The sequence below is a fragment of the Benincasa hispida genome, chromosome 11 (assembly GCF_027475165.1).
Source record: "Benincasa hispida cultivar pf3 chromosome 11, pf3_genome.v1.1, whole genome shotgun sequence".
Classification (NCBI taxonomy): domain Eukaryota; kingdom Viridiplantae; phylum Streptophyta; class Magnoliopsida; order Cucurbitales; family Cucurbitaceae; genus Benincasa; species Benincasa hispida.
The window spans coordinates 57,015,466-57,028,761 of NC_143488.1; the positions used below are offsets into that span (position 1 = coordinate 57,015,466).

A 13,296-nucleotide genomic window follows, 5' to 3' on the forward strand; every position below is an offset into this window, starting at 1 on the left:
AGAATTCAATAAAGTTGTTGTTGAATATATTTTTTAGAAATCCAATAAACCTAAGTCCTTTGACTATTATATGAGTACTTGAACTTTATGTGAAGACATACAAGTGGATCAGGTTCAAGTAAATGTCAAAATGATCTATAGTATATAAATAAGGTTGGGTACCTTATTCTGGTAATACTATTGGATGCGGCCTACTCTGTAGTTGTTACAAAGAGTAGTAAAGTGCTACATACGAAGTGATCCTAATTCATGCATGTTGAGACATAAGGAGTGGGGGTGTCCTGTGCAAATGAGTTTTGTGCAAGATCGAACCACAAAATTTTTCACTCTTACTTTATAACGTTGTTTACTGTTTAAGACTGATAATTTCAAAACGATGACCTAGGTAACTTAAACTTAATCCTGAACTAACTATGAACTCCTGTTTGTTCGGGATTATTCTTTGATCTACAAACGGTGAGAGTAGACCAGTTACCTTTGCTCAATAAGCTTACCATTTTGGGGCTAAGAATGGATGAATAGCTGGGAACATAGGGTGCAAGAGGGAGTTCACTCCTAACTGATTAGGGTTAATACAGAGGTTGTTCCCTTTAAGTGCTAATTCTGGGTCTTGAACAAGAGGTCTCACCCTCTCATTGACCTGAGAGGGATTCGATTTGTTTATTGGATCATAAATCAATTGTTATTAGGGAATCAGTAGAACTTAAGGAACAAAAGGTAATTTCGGGGGTAAAACAGAGATTCGACCCAGTCGTTATTACGAGCAACCTGTGAAGGGTTAACTTACTAATCATGGTTATATCGAGTGGACATAATATATCTATAGTGAGGGGAGTTCAGCTATAGGCTTTAGTGGAATCACCCATTAGTTAACGAATGGGGATTAGATCGGTCTAATGAGTTTAGTCGATTAATCTCGGATCATTAGAGCCCATGATCTGTAGGTCCGCAAGGTCCCCCTACTAGCTCGTAAATGGGTATGTTTTAGGGTAGTTTGAGAAATTAATTTGAAACGTTCAAATTAAATGAAACAAGAGAATAAATATTTAAATATGATTTAAATATATAAAGATGATTATTGTGCAAAAAATTAATTTAATATTTGATATTAAATTAATTAATTAATGAAATTAATTTAAGAAAATCAAATTTTAAATTAAAATGATTTAAAAGCCATTTTGTATTTAAAAAAATAGAAATTTGTTTGCATCGGTTTTACATAATGGAAAAAGAGGTTTTTCCATTACCATCATCTTTTATGCTCACATACAAACCATGAACTTCTCTACTTGATTCTCCAAGCATGACCTACAAGCCATGCACTCCATCTCTTTGCATGTTCATCTTGATATATAAAGAATATTGGAGTTGTTGGAGAAGGAGATGAATATAGAGGAATACAGAATTTTGAGAGAAAAATCGTGGTGAAGAAGGAGCTGTCTTCTTCAACTTGCTGCTGTGAGCTCCCTTGTTTCTCCACATCTACAAGTTGTTCTTGAGTCCCACAACTCTATCTAAAGCTCTAAGAGTATAGTAGGGAAGGCTTTGAAGTGGTTCACGTTGATATGAAGTGAAGACAGCAGCTGAACAAACGATTTTCTTGAAGAATTCTTCAAAGATATGTTCTGAAAACTCATTTTTATGAACAACATGCTTTAGATTTTACCAAAATTAGTGAATTAAAATGCTTATGGATCCTTGATACTTCCGCTGCATGTTGTTTAACTCTAACAATTGGTAATAAAGCATCTTTTAAGCTTTCAATTCGGTCTAATTTTGGCAATGTGGGTGTTTTTTTCATGAGATATATGAAACTATTGTACTGCTATGGTTTTCTCTATTTTGGCATTTTAGTTCTCTTCAATTTCTCAATTAAATTTGTAATGGGCTCTTGTTTGATGAGCATTTATGTGTTAGCAAGAATCTGTAACTTATCTAGAGTCATTAGAGTTGAAATTAAGATGTAATTGAAGAAATGAGCGAATGAGGTCGAACTGTTGTTCCAGAGTTTTCAGCTTCTGCTTCAATCTGTTGTTGAGGTCCAGTTGCTAAACGATCGTTTAGCTCCAGATGCTACACAATGAAAAGAAAAGCTATACGATTGTTTAGTAATATACGCCGGTCATTGTGATGTTGAACGCTAAACGATCGTGTACCTGCGGAAGCTAAGCGATGCATTTATTTGCTATACGATAGGATTACGCGATCGTTTAGTTTCAGCCGTGGGAACTAGACGACCTAAACAATGCCGCTATACGATTGTTTAACAACGATGCAAGCTAAACAATGTGATGAAATTCTACGTGATAGCACTGAGCGTTCATTTGGTCGCGGAGTTAAGCGATCGTGTAGATAAATGCTATACGATGCGATGATGTTCTATACAATGGAGCTATGTGATCATTTAGCTGTGGCGGATACTAAACAATGACTTGAATGCACTAGGCGATGGTGTTATGAGATCGTTTAGTACTATACGACGGAGCTAAACGATTACACTGTGATGGAACTAAACGATCGTCTAGTCCTATGCGATAGAGCTAAACGATCATCTTGCTTCCAACAAACCCTATCCGATCATGTACTTCCTTTCAACCCAAGGCGGCGATGCTAGACGATTACCTCCAGGCCCTACACGATTGGACTTAGCAGCATATTGAGGTTGGACCGAGAGCAACCGGTTCCACTGGTTTACTTAAGGTTCAATCCGGTTCAGCCTCAAATGGTTGTGATTGGTCCGGTTCAGACTCGTCCAGCCCGGTTCAAGTTGTTTTGGGTTTGGTTTGGAGCGGTTTGAGGGGTTCAAAGATGGTTATGAAGCTATTTGTAATAGTTAGCTATTTGTTTGCTTGTTTATGCCAAAACGAAAACCATAACAGTTAGTATTTAATTGTTTATGCATGAGATGTATGTGATAATTAAATAAATTCATGTATATGCATACAGTATGTCATGTAGATTTAAAACCCCACCGTAGGAAACATGTTACATGCATTGATAGTATGTTATAATTGTTATGATATATAGTATGCATGTTAGGGTTATGCTTAATATAATAGTTATATTAGATACTTTCGTTGTTTTTCGTGGATGTTAAGCATGTCTAAATTTTGTAAGATGTTATAAAAAGTTGTTATAAAATTGGTTAGACGTTTAAAATCCATAACAAAGAACAGTTACATGCTCACTTAGTTTAACCACTTGTTTTAAATAGTTAAAATAGGTCGTTAAACTTGTAAAATTATGGTTACAAACTCAACCGGTGTATAATCCTGTCGAAGGCTGGGGGTATTTAAGTTGACGGTCTACGGAACACTCCTACCTAGGGATTATAGCCGAATAATTGAGCGTTGGTAACCGGTTTTATGAGCATTCATGAGCTTATCACCTAGACATTGTAGGTTAAATCCAATTATAAGAGTTATATTTGGATAAACTATTTAGACTTAGGTTATATGAAATTAGCCATCTAACCTAAGTATAAATATACCCAAACACGTAGAACACTTCAGTGGGAGAATAAAAGTTATTAGCTCTAGATTCATGCTCGGCTTCTTGTCGATTTTACCTCGACTGCTCCATATGGAAAGTGTTTGCATAGGTCAATAACAAGGTGAATAGGGGAAGTCGTTCATAGTAAGTGGGTGAAGGAAATGTGTCAACATTGTCCTACGGTCTCCTCCATTAGTCTGAATCGTGATATTTTTATGTTACACCTGCTGTCATTTTTCATGCGGCACTAGCTAGTCGTTAACCGCGGCGATCCCTACAGAGGGTTGTAACATAGGATTCAGAACAACCTATGCTTTAGTAAAATGAATAAGGTCTTATAGTTCTGTCTTGGGTATTGTCTTCTATTTTGGAGGCATACTCATACCGTTCTATAAGATCTGAAAATGGGGGATCTACACTTACAAGACTTACTAAGTGTTAGTAATGATCTTTGACCAAAGACGATAACTAAATGACTATCGGAATATGAGTTATTCTGGAGATAGTATTTGGTCAAGAATTGTCTTGCTTTTGTGAAGGAATTCTTGACTGCCCCACGGTAGCATTTGATCTAAATCACTTAAGTATCATTGCAAAAATAATGATTATGGGTAAATTATCACTTTGCTAAAACTTGATTGGATTTGAAAGCAATTCACTTATAAAATTTGTTTATAATTTCAGAATGGCGAGTTCTATTATACAATTATTGGCTTCAGACAAATTGATTGGGGACAATTATGTAAACTGGAAATCAAATACTCACGATAGACGATTTGAGATTTGTCTTAACGAAGGAATATCCTCCCATTTCTAGCTCAAATACCAACCGAACTGTTCGCGAAGCATTTGATAAATGGATCAAGGCTAATGATAAAGCTCGTGCTTATATCCTTGTCAGCCTGTCTGACGTTTTAGCGAAAAAACACGAGGGTATGAACACTGCTAAAGAGATTGTGGAATCTCTAAGAGGGGTGTTTGGACAGTCGTCCTTTACCCTGAGGCATGATGTTATCAAATATGTTTACAATAGTCGCATGAAAGAGGGGACCAATGTTCGTGAACATGTCCTAGACATGATGGTCCACTTTAATGTGGCTGAAGTGAACGGTTCTGTGATGGATGAGAGAAGTCAAGTTGGCTTTATTCTAAAATCTCTTCCAAAGATTTTTCTGCAATTTTGTACCAATACCTTGATGAATAAAATTGAATACAACTTGACAACTCTGCTTAATGAGCTGCATGCATTTCAGACCATGTTGAGAACTAAAGGTCTGGAACCAGTACCAAAAGTAAATGTTACTTCTACAAAGAAGAGAGGAATGTCCTCCAAGCCTGAAGTTGCCTCGTCTTCGCAAACTAAGAGTATTCCAGCAAAGAAAGACAAAGGGAAAGGGAAAAAGTCTGCTTGTAAGAAGAGCAAGAAAACCACTATAGAGAAAGGGAAATGTTTCCACTGCAACGAGCTGGGGCATTGGAAGAGAAATTTTCCTAAATATCTTGCAGAGAAGAGAGCAAAGAAAGGCAAACAGGCTACTTAGACCCTGGGACCATTTGCTCAGCTCATCCATTAGGAAAAGTTGCTACTTGGTTTTAATTGTAAAAACTTGTATAGAACAAATTGTATAAATGAAATGTTCATAGCAACTTCTGTTAAGAATCAAATTGTTAATAACCATTAGCAAATATTTAGATATTTAAATGGCTAAGATCAAAGTATAATGAATTTAAGATTTCTAGCTCTGACTGTTAACAAGAGTTGTTAAGGTAGGTCATACCATCTTAATCAAAGAGTTGAGAGTACCTCAACGTAGTGGGAGGAAAATGTGTTTCCTAGCCATTATTGAAAAATAGATGAATTCCCCATAAGAAACCTATTTATATACTAATATGTTTACAATGATTCTCTCAGCTAAAGTGTTTAAGAATCATCTAGTAAGACTAGAAATACCAAAGGTTAATAACCTAGGGCAAGTGGAAGAAATATCAGGTATGAGATACCAAATGGCAAAAACCATGGGTCTGGGATGCCCTAGTTTATTGTATTTCTCTATAAAAACTCAGAAACTCAGTCTTATATATCGGATATATAAGTTACCACTGGAGTTTTAGTCCAAGTGGGAGTTTGTTGGGTTTTATGTCCTAAAACTCGTGATTTGTAAACATTAGAACTTATTCTGAGAATTCAATAAAATTGTTGAATATATTTTTTTAGAAATCCAATAAACCTAAGTCTCTTGACTATTATATGAGTACTTGAACTTTATGTGGAGACATACGAATGGATCAAGTTCAAGTAAATAGTTAAAATGATCTATAGTATATGAATAAGGTTTGGTACCTTATTCTGGTAACACTATTGGATGCGATCTACTCTGTAGTTGTTACAAAGATTTGTAAAGTGCTACATATGAAGTGATCCTAATTCGTGCATGTTGAGATATAAGGAGTGGGGGTGTCCTGTGCAAATGAGTTTTGTGCAAGATCGGACCACAAAACTTGTCACTCTTACTTTATAATGTTGTTTACTGTTTAAGACTGGCAATTTCAAAGTGATGACCTAGGTAACTTAACCTTAATCCTGAGCTAACTATGAACTTCTGTTTGTTCGGGATTATCCTTTGATCTGCAAACAGTGAGAGTAGACCAATTGCCTCTGCTCAATAAGCTTACCATTTTAGGGATAAGACTGGATGAATAGCTGGGAACATAGGGTACAAGAGGGAATTCACTCCTAACAGATTAGGGTTAGTAGAGAAGTTGTTCCCTTTAAGTGCTGATTCTGGGTCTTGAACAAGAGGCCTCACCCTCTCATTGGCCTGAGAGGGATTCGATTTGTTGATTGGATCACAAACCAATTGTTCATTAAGGAATTAGTGGAACTTAAGGAACAAGAGGTAATTTCGGGGGTAAAACAGAGATTCGACTCAGCCGTTATTACAAGTAACCTGTGAAGGGTTAACTTACTAACCATGGTTATATCGAGTGGACATAATATATCTACAGTGAGGGGAGTTCTGCTATGGGCTTTAATGGAATCACCCATTAGTTAATGAATGGGGGTTAGATTAATCTCCGATTAATCTCGGATCGTTGGAGCCCATGATCTGTAGGTCCGCGAGGTCCCCCTACTAGCTCTGGGTATGATTTAGGGTAGCTTGAGAAATTAATTTGAAACATTCAAATTAAACGGAACAAGAGAATAAATATTTAAATATGATTTAAATATATAAAGATGATTATTGTGCAAAAATTAATTTAATATTTGATATTAAATTAATTAATTTATGAAATTAATTTAAGAAAATCAAATTTTAAATTAAAATGATTTAAAAGTCATTTTGTATTTTAAAAATAGAATAGAAATCTGTTTCCATGGATTTTACATAATGGAAAAAGAGGTTTTTCTATAATCATCATCTTTTATGCTTACACACAAATCATGAACTTCTCTACCTTGATTTCCAAGCATGAGCTGCAAGTCATACACTCCATCTCTTTGCATGTTCATCTTGATATATAAAGAATATTGGAGTTGTTGGAGAAGGAGATGAATATAGAAGAATACAGAATTTTGAGAAAGAAATCGTGGTGAAAAAGAAGTTGTCTTCTTCAACTTGCTGCTGTGAGCTTCCCTTGTTTCTCAACATCTACAAGCTGTTCTTGAGTCCCACAACTTTGCTTAAAGCTCCAAGAGCATAGTAGGGAAGGCTTTGAGGTGGTTCACGTTGATATGAAGTGAAGACAGCAGCTGAACAGACGATTTTCTTGAAGAATTCTTCAAAGGTATGTTCTGAAAACCCATTTTTATGAACAACATGCTTTAGTTTTTGTCAAAATTAGTGAATTAGAATGCTTATGCATCCTTGATACTTCCGGTGCATGTTGTTTAACTCTAAAATGTTCACTCCATAATCTTGTCGGACATATTCAATTATATCCCTCGGGCAGTATGTTCGACCAACTTGTTCGTATTTGGACTTGATTAAGTGTCCACTAATCCAACTTTTTTCTTGTCGATGGCTACCCATTCTCATTTCAAGAGAACATGTATGTTTGCTAGTATATTTCTTCACATTGAAGGAATCACTTTCTTTCATTTTTTTGCATGGACCCTCCATTTGCATTCCTCAACCAAACATCGGATAGTTAGCAAGCTCTTTGTTGATTTTTTTACATGGTAGTCAAAGTTTTTTTTTATTGCAAGCATTGATAATTTAACTAATAAATCATATTTCAGAAAGAAAATTTGACTGACCTATATATCCTCGTCATTTAGACAGTCATGAGGTATTGTGATGCGGTCGTCATACGATGGGCTCTCTAATGGTTTGGGTATATTTACAAATGATTGGGTTGGAACAGTGGAATGCTTTTGAACTAAATGCATCACAACTGGTAGGATGGGAGCAGGTGAGGTTGGAATATGGATGTATGGTGTTGGAGAAATTTGTGGTCCTGAAGATTGTCCATATCCATGTTTAGTATCAAACTGTGAAGTACATCTGGGTTCATTGTTGTGACCAAACCAAGCTTCACTTCGATCATCCCCTAAGTTACATGGCTAAATATGATCATCCAGTGAAGACATGGTGTGAATATTATGTGTTGGAATAATTGCAAACCCAAAGTTTTGACTGGTTGAAATAGGTTGATCGGTTGGATTGCAATATTGGTACATATCGTTTGTGTGCACTCCATGACTTTCGCAAGGTGTAACTGAGACAAATAATGGTATCCAGGATGCATCACTTCCTTCTAAAAAAAAAGTTAAGGTCTTAATCATCGATTATGTCAATTAGGGGAGCTGGAGACCAATAAATTGTAACAATATTAGATGTGTATATCAAACATATCCGGATCGATATTTAGTCGTTAGTACATAATACTCACAATTCACTGACTGTTATATCGTTTCTGACTTTCAGCCCTTTCATATGATCTCCAACATAATTTCTTTTGGACTCATCTCAATCCTCACCAAATCGTACAAAGATGCGAAGTACCGTAATTGATTTGTAATGCGATCAGCAAATCTTAAGCAATGTCCCATAAAAGTTTAAGAAATTGCCCAGTAATTGGTAAGTGATCGCCTAACTATTTATAAGTGTTTGCTTAGTATTGTATATGTGTTCGTATATAAATTTTTGAATGATTGTTTATATAGTACTACATGATCATTTATAAATTACTACATGATCGTTTATAAATTACTACACGATTGTTTATAACTTATTACACGATCGTCTAATAATTCATGAACGATCATTTATATATTAATGAACAATTGTGTATATATTACTATACGATAGTTGATTTAATGCTAAACAACACTTATTACGAAAGCGATCTGGGACAAGAAATATTGTAGAATATCACTTACATTCTCTCTATTTCTGAATCTGACGATGAAAGCGATCGACAAGGATGTTGAACTGAAACTTTGAGAGAACAGTTCGAGAAAACAATGGAAGAATTTCGTGGGGAGTTCGACAGAAAGTGAATACTGGGGTGACCTTTCATTCTGTTCATACCAATGCTATTGGCAGAATATTAGTTAGGAATAAATGTTTTGGTGGAATGTTGGTATTGCATGGAATACATATTGCATGAATGTTTGAGAAATAGTTGAAGGAAGAAGATGGAAGGCTTTGGTCTGAAGGCTTTTTAAAATTGGAGATAATTTTGGAATTTCACATGCACAAAAGGTCAATAGTAGAAAAGTTTTTAAGAAGAAGTCATTGGTAGAAAAGTTTTTAGTTTTTGGGTCATTTTGTGAAATTTTTTAACTTAAGGGGTAAATGTGTAACATTTTAAAACTCGGGGATCAAATAAAAACTAAAGTGAATCAAAAAAATATTATTTCTTTTTTGTTTTGTTTTTTTTTTTTTTCAATCAAAATGTTAATTACAAATAAGTTTAGTTTAAAGAGTTCTCACACATGTTCAAAGTCATATATTATTTTAAGATAGGTATTTATTTATTATTTATTCAAAAAATATAATTGAAATTATAGTAGACTCACTATAACATTTTTAAAGGGAATACAAGAGTCTATTTATTTCAGTGTGGGTCCTACTTTCAAGAGTCTGATTTGTGATTTTCATGATTGTGGTCACCCGATCAGAAATCATTTTACTTTTTTTTTGTAAAAAAAAATTGTAACAATCATGGTGGGACACATGAGTTTAGGTATGTATAGGAAAGCTTTTTAATAGTGATTGAAACAAAATTTAATCGTAAATTGATACATTTATTAAAGTTAAAATTGTTGAAAGTTTAGAGTTAAAATTGACAAATTACAAAATTTGAAATTTAAATTAAAAATCATAGACTAAAATATTAGATTGAATAGAATAGATGCAATCTAGGATGCACATAGTATTTTTCTTCGTCACATTTGATTGGAAGACCCATAAACTCATTGGATTTTATTTATCTTTTTTTCTATATTAAAGTTCACTCTTTTTTTCCTCTTTATTTTTTGTCTCTATTATAAATATTATGATAATAGATGTCTATTAGATGCCCATGCTTTATATCTGATTATGTGTCATGCCCCATTTCCCAAGTGTTGTGCAAACATTACACATTATTAGTGTCCATGTAATCTATCTGCTACTAGCCAAATTACCTATAAATAGTGGCATTTGGTGGATTTTGGAAAATAGACATTAGACAAAGTTCATGAAAAATGGAGAAATGAGAGAATTTAGAGAAATTTCTTATTTTATATTTTGTTTATTTATATATTTTGTTTAATTTATTTTTATATTTATTAATTATATTATATTTTAATTGGTATCCATGTTTTGTTGTGCTCTTCAAGTTCACGACCGTCTCTATATTTTTATCTTCTTATATTATATTGGAGTGTCTCTAGATAACTCTTCTCAGTCAATGATTGAAGGATTAATTAGTTCAATTTGTTTAAATTAATTAATTCGTTCCATTTGTATAAATTTGATTTCAAGATTAAAGATATTTTGGATAGTTTGATTTATTCGCTTTCAATAAAATTTTCAGTCAATTTGAATTGTTTCTTGAGAGAAAATATATTGAATAAGTAAAGGACTCTTGGAGAATTTACAGAACATAATAGTTTATGAAAAATTTACTTTTAAGCGTTATGTTATTCTACAGAAAAGAAAATAGACCATAAATTCATAGTGGCATTAACAACAAAGAAAGTAGAATTTAAACTTGGAAAAGAAATTTTTATTCCATGAGATTAAAACTAAAGGGCTAACGCAGTAAAGTATTAGGGTAGAAGAAAAGGAAAAAAAAAACAATGATAGTAATGAGGTTGAGACTTCAAATCCTAAGCTTGAGGATGGAATTTAACAAGTTGTTGAGGCATATATCTAATCCAATGTTGTCTCCAAACACAGGACATGTCTTCAATAGGGATATCCTTTGTCTCCGGTAAGAAGAAATAGACGAATAGGGTCATCAGAGCACGAAGAAAGCAAAGAAAAAAACAATCTAAATTTCATATGACAAAGTATGGTGAGGAAGATCTGGGTAATAAAAAAAGTAAAGAACATATTCACTGAGACTGTTACACTTTGAGCGGTCGATCGAATCTCGAGTGGAAAAATTTCACTTGGGATCAACCATCCCAAAGGCCCCCAAGACCATGCAAAGGCTTGAACATAAATGTAGATGAACAATACCACGACACTTGACATACCATTTAGGTAGAAAAGCAACTTCACTAGAAACTCCAAATTTTCAAGCAATAAACACAGTAACCAAAACCTACAAATGTCATTTCTTTTTTATCAAAATCAAAATAATCCAAAGATAAAATATATTATTGGCTAAATTTTGTTTTAGGAAACCAAATAAAAATATGTAGATAAAATAACTTTAATTATTTTAATAGTTAAATAAAACTAATAAACTAAAGAAAAAAAAATTAATCACCTGAAAAATGAACATGATGATTTCACCTAGCAAGAAAAGAATCTTTCTTCCCCACTTATCAGTGTCATAGACAGATACAAAAGTTGCAAGAGTATTAATACCACCAGTAATGACAGATGAAAGAAAAGAAGCATTGTCTCCAAAACCAATAGTCTTGAACAGCATAGGAGCATAGAACATGACCATATTGATACCAGTCAATTGTTGAAAAAATGGAATTAGAATCGACATTACTAGTGGTGGTCTATTTTGTCTCTCTCTCAAATTTTTCCAAGCATTTTCACTGCTTTAGCAGCCATATTTGCTGCCACAATATCTTGAAATTCTGCTTCTACGTCCTTCTTAGACACACCACGAATGCGTTGGAGCATGGCTCTTGCCTTCTCAACTTCGCCCCTTTCTAACATTGAGTTTAAAATATCCGGAAGGAATAAAGTTGAGATAGTGATAAATAATGCAGGCACGACTGCACCATCCAAATGTACCCTCCACCCCATCCACCATAAATATTAGCAGTATCATAATTGACAAAATTAGCCACTAGAATACCAATTGTAATGGAAAGTTAAAAAACAACATTAAGAGAACCTCGATATTTAGATGGAGTCATCTCTTAAACATAAAGTGGAATAGATTGAAGTGAAAACCCAACACCAATGCCTAAACAAATACGTCCAACGATGAGCATGGCGATATTTTGAGCAACAACATTAATGATAGCACCAACTAAGAATACAAAGCCACCAAGAAGCATGGACTTCTTACTACCAAAAGTTTTGGTGATCCAATCGGCTACAAAAGATGCCAAAAGAGCAGCCAAATAAAGATAAGAAGTAAACATGGTGAGTGTAAGACTGTCAAACTTACAATATTGATTGGTAGAAGTATCTAGAACTTCTTTCTGATAAACAGATGGGAAAAATCTTTGCAAAAATGGAGCCATGGAGGTGACACCACCTAATCAACGAAAACAAAAAGTAAAATGGAATGAGCGAAGACTATAAGGAGAAAGAAAAATAAGAGAATAATAAAAAAGATAAGAGGATAAATAATTACCAGAAATACCAATGTCGCAACCAAAGATGAGTCCACCCAGGACAACAACAATACAAGTCATTAGCACATAACAAGTAAGCTCTCCGGGATAGTTCTTTATCCCGCCGCCCTCGCTCAAACCCACTGTCGGCCATCTTGGTTGCTGAGTTTAAAGAGCAAAAAATTGGAAAATAGAAGTACTTGAAAGGAAATATGGTTGATGGAAAGAAAGTGATTTTGGTGAATGAAAAAAAGTGATCAATACGAGAATATATACATAAACATTTCCCTGCATTGTTAGGAATCCGTTTCCTAACCCAAAATCAAAATCCTTGTATAGGTGGAAGGTTAGATTAGGGGAAATTATATGATTATGATTAAAAATATGTTTCTTATTCCTTATCACATAAGAGAAATTTTATTTTTTAAAAAAATCGAGATTATTATTTATTATTATTAGTACTACTACTATTACTACTACTCTTATTAAAAAAAAAAGTACACTTGAGGATATAAATCATATATTAGTATAAAAAGATGAGTTGACCCATGTTTTAAGTAATTTTTTTTTTTTTGGGTTTATCTTTTAATATATTAAAATTTTCGAAAAAAAATGGTATTTAATTTTGTTAACAAAAAGTTGATTAAGGATTAAATTGTTGTTTTGTTGTGATATGATATATATTAGACATGGAAATATATTACTCAACTAGATTTAATTTTTTTTATAAGCAAAATCCAACCAATTCAACATTAATATCAATTGTTTTCAATTGACATGCTAATAAGTTTCAATATATTAATCTTCAAAAACCAAAATATATATTTTTATGTCAATCA

At 33.6% G+C, this 13,296-nt stretch overlaps 1 pseudogene; it reads right to left on the reverse strand.

Moving 5' to 3' along the window:
- Positions 1 to 10,813: 10,813 nt before the first annotated feature.
- On the reverse strand, positions 10,814 to 12,751 carry LOC120090732 (sugar carrier protein C-like; annotated as a pseudogene).
- Positions 12,752 to 13,296: the final 545 nt, after the last annotated feature.